General features: G+C 41.7%; 1 pseudogene; it reads left to right on the plus strand.

Annotated features, from left to right (window-relative positions):
• The first annotated feature begins 1,689 nt into the window (after nucleotides 1-1,689).
• Gm4471 lies at nucleotides 1,690-2,684 on the plus strand (annotated as a pseudogene).
• The last annotated feature ends 1,948 nt before the right edge of the window (nucleotides 2,685-4,632 follow it).

Below are 4,632 nucleotides of genomic sequence, written 5' to 3' on the forward strand. Positions count from 1 at the left end.
ACAAGAGATAGAAGAGAGAATCTCAGCTATAGAAGATACCTTAGTAGATATTGACAAAACTGTCAAAGAAAATTCAAAAAAATGAAAAACTCCCAAATCAAAACAACCAGGAAACCCAGGGCATAAAGGACCAAATCTAAGAATGAAGGTAATAGAGAGCAAAGATTCCCAGGTCAAAGAACCCAAAAACATCATCAACAAAATCATAAACGAAAACTTTCCCAACCTAAAGAAAGAGATGGCCATAAATGTACAAGAAGCCTATAGAACACCAAATAGAGTGGACTATAAAAGAAAATCCTCTCATCACATAATAATCAAAATACCAAATGTACAGAACAATGAAAGAGTATTAATGGTGGCAAGGGAAAAAGCCATGACATACAAGCATATAAACATATAAAATATAAAGGCAGACTTATTACAATTGCACCAGATTTCTCAAAAGAGACACTACAAGCCAGAAGAGCCAGGAGAGATGTCAGGTAGACTTTAAGAGAACACAAATGCCAGCCCAGGCTACTTTTTCCAGCAAAACTTTCAATCAACATAAATGGAGAAACCAGAATATTCCAGGACAAAACCAAATTCAAATATGTTTATACCAATCCAGCTCTACAGAGAATTCTAGAAGGAAAATGCCAACATAAGGATGGTACCTACACCAAAGAATAGACAAGATATTAATCATTTCACAACAAAGCCAAAAGGAGAGAACCACATGCACATTATGCCACCTACAAAAACCAACAAGAACTAACAATCATCCGTCTTTATTATCTCTCAATATTAATGGACTCAACTCCCCAATAAAAAGACGTAAGTTAACAGACTGGTACTCAAACAGAATCCAGCATTTTGCTGCATACAAGAAACACACCTCAATAATAGAGATGACACTACCTCAGAGTAAAAGACTGGAAAATTTTCTTCCAAGCAAATGACCCCAAGAAACAAGCTGGAGTTGCCATCCTAATATCCAGTTAAACAGACTTTCAAACAAAATTTATCAAGCGAGATGAGGAAAGACACTTCATATTGATCAAAGGAAAAATCCACCAAGAAAAAGTCTCAATTCTGAACATCTATGGCTCAAATGCAAGAGCACACACATTCATAAAAGAAACTTTACTAAAGCTCAAAACACACATGGAACCCCACACAATAATAGTGGGAGACTTCAACATCCCATTCTCACTTATGGACAGGTCATTGAAACAAAATAATCAGAGACACAGTGAAACTAACATAGGTTATGAACCACCTGGATTTAACATATACCTACAGAACATTTCAGCCCAAAACAAAAGAATCCACCTTCTTCTCAGCACCTCGTGGTTCCTTCTTCAAAATAGACTATATAATTGGACACAAAGCAAGCCTCAACCTATACAAAAAGATTTAAATAATCCCATGCAGTCCTCCATCGGGGAGCATTCGTCATGCTCTCATGATGGCTTGGCTCTGCTCAGCCCAGCAGCCTCTTGGGCCATCTGGAGCCTCAGAGCCTCTTTAGTATGGAAAGTCCGGCTGCGAGCAGACCCTCTGGATGGCCCCTTTCTCAGAAGCTTTGCTATTTTGCAGAAGCTGGGCAATGCTCCTCATTAACATCTGTCTGTCAGCATAGTCCGACATCATTTCACTGGTGGAAGGGACTCAGCTCCAAATTCTGTATAGAAAAAACACCTGGATCCCAGTCTTTCAATGGTTTCAAGACAACCAGAAGTGCTTGCTCTTGCTCCCAGTGGGCCTCTAGGCAAGATGTCCCTGCCCATCGGGATGTGCCACCGGGCATTTAGCTATGATGATGATGCCCTAGAGGACCCTGCACCCATGACTCCTCCTCCATCAGACATTTGCAGCATCCCCTGGAAGCCAGTAATTACAGAATGCAAGTATCAACATCTTGACAAGACAGAGGAAGGAACAGCCAGTGTCTCTTTCCTTGCTGTGACTCCATCACCAGCTACTGACAGTTCAGACAAAGCCCTTCTGGTGAAGGCTAAAGCTACCCATGTCATCAATGAATTCCCTGATGGAAAAACAGACCCAAGAGAGCATGTAGTGTTTTGAACAACAGGCAGGACTGAGAGTTGCTAGCTACACACCCCATAAGGGCCTTACCACAGAGGAGACCAAGTACCTTTGAGTGGCAGAAGCACTCCGTAAACTAAAGCTGCAGAGTGGAGAGACAGCAAAAGAAGAGAAGCGCCCTGCATCAGCCCAGTCCACCCCGAGCAGCATCCCTCACTCGTCCCCTAAGCAGAAGTCCAGGGGCTGGTTCCCATCTGGCTCCTCCACAGCCTTACCTGATCTGAATATCATAGATCTTGGGAGTGGAAATGATAGGAATTCAGCAGACAAATGGAGCATCTTTAGACCATGACCCCTGCAGAAATCTGATTCTGGTTTTGCTATTCAGGTTTACAAAGGTGCCCCCAAACCCTCTCCTATGGAGGTGATGCATACCCAGGCCACACGAGTAGGTGAAGATCCAGCAACCTTTAAGCCGCCAAAGATGGATGTCCCAATGGTAGAAGGAAAGAAACAACCACTTCGAACCCATAATCTCAAACCCCGTGACCTGAATGTGCTCACACCCACTGGCTTCTAGAATGCTCTGTCCAGGGTCTGCAACTTCCCTGGGCTCTGACATAGGAGTGATGTGACTAACTGAGGCCTGAGTGAGTGTGCAGATTGTCCTTTGGTGAGTGAGAAAAAACACTTTGCACAGCTTTCAGGTTGGTGGAAAATGTCAGTAGTAGCATGGAGGGCCTCACTATTTCTTTTTTTTTTTAAATCATTTATCCTAGAGAAGGACTCTGATCCTTGCTTTCCTAGGTAAATTATGCTGGAGTGCTTCCAATACTAAGGCCTCTTGATTCTTTTCCCTTGATAACTATGAGCACTGACAAATCATGGTAGAGGTGCCCACCAACCAGTTTGCACAGCAGAGACCTCCTGACATGCATTAGCCTGGACTTCTCTGAGAGCTTGGCACAGCTTACAGCTACACTTGGCAGGACCCTGGCTTTCTAAGCTGAACCACAGATTGCTCTCTCCCCCCAGCTAGCCTGGAACTCAATCAGTAGATGCCCAGAGAAGATGTGCCTGCCTCTGTCTCCCAATGCCGGGATTGAAGGTGTGCATAACCACACCATTTTTAGCTTTTGTTAGGGTAAAGAAGACGATAGGTACAACTGAATTATAATCTTCAGGTTCACATGAACTTGGTGCCACTGTATTCTGATAACATTGAGATCATTTTCCATCAAGTTAGCCTCATCTGTTCAGTAACACATCTTACAGAGGAAAGGAGGCAAGGAAGTGCCCTTTGTGTCACCTCATTGTTCACAAGTCTGTTGGTCTTGAACACTCAACATATGATTGCTCGACCATTTTAGATAGTAGTCTGCTTACATAATGAGCTAACGTAATAGAGAATCCCTGGAGTCCAAGAGTGTTGTAAAAATTAATTTATTTCTGTTATTTTGTATTGACAAATAAAAATTTTACTACTTTCTCAAAAAGGAAAAGAAAAACAAAAAGAAAAAAGGGAAAAGGAAAAGGAAAAGAAAAAGAAAAAGAAAAAGAAAAAGAAAAAAAAAGAAAAAGAAAAAGAAATAATCCCATGCATTCTTATCAGATCGCCATGGCCTAAGGCTGGTCTTCAATAACAGCAAAAACAACAGAAAACCCCTGTTGAACATGTGGAAAGTAAAAAACTCTCTTCTCAATGATAGCTTGGTCAGGAGAGAGAGAGAGAGAGAGAGAGAGAGAGAGAGAGAGAGAGAGAGAGCCTGGAATCCAATGAAAATTATGACACAACATACCCAAACTTATGGGACATAATGAATGCAGTGCTCAGAGAAAAATTTATAGCAGTAAGTGCCCTGGTAAAGAAATTGGAGATATCCTACACTAGCAGCTTAACAGCACACCTGAGAGCTCTAGAACAAAAGGAAGCAAACAAATCCAAGAGCAGAATTCACAAAGGAGTAATCTCAAATGGTTGAGAAGCACTTAAAGAAATGTTCAAAGTCCTTAGTGCTCAGAGAAATGCAAATCAAACAACCCTGACAGTCCATCTTATACCAATCAGAATGGCTAAGATCAAAACCTCAGGTGACAAAACATGTTTGTGAGGATGTGGAGAAAGAGGAACACTCCTCCGTTGCTGGTGGGATTGCAAACTGGTACAACCACTCTGGAAATCAATCTGGAAATTCCTCAGAATTTGAAATAGATCTACCTGAAGATCTAGCAACACCACTCTTGGGAATATACCCAAAGATGCCCCACCATGGCACAAGGGCACATGTTACACTTTGTTCATAGCACCCTTGTTTATGATAGCCAGAAGCTGGAAACAACCCAAATGTCCCACAACAGAAGGATGGATTCACAAAATGTGGTTCATTCACACAATGGAATACTACTCAGGTATTAAGAATGAGGAAATCCTGCGTTTTACAAGGAAATGGATGGAACTAGAATGTATCATCCTGAGTGAGATAACTCAGACCCCAAAAGACATGTATGGTATAATAATAAAATCCACTAATAAGTGGATTTTAGGGGGAAAAATGTACAGAGTACCCAGGATACAGTTCACAGAATTCACAAAAGTAA

This window comes from Mus musculus, chromosome 17 (genome assembly GCF_000001635.26).
Source record: "Mus musculus strain C57BL/6J chromosome 17, GRCm38.p6 C57BL/6J".
NCBI classification, from domain to species: Eukaryota; Metazoa; Chordata; class Mammalia; order Rodentia; family Muridae; genus Mus; species Mus musculus.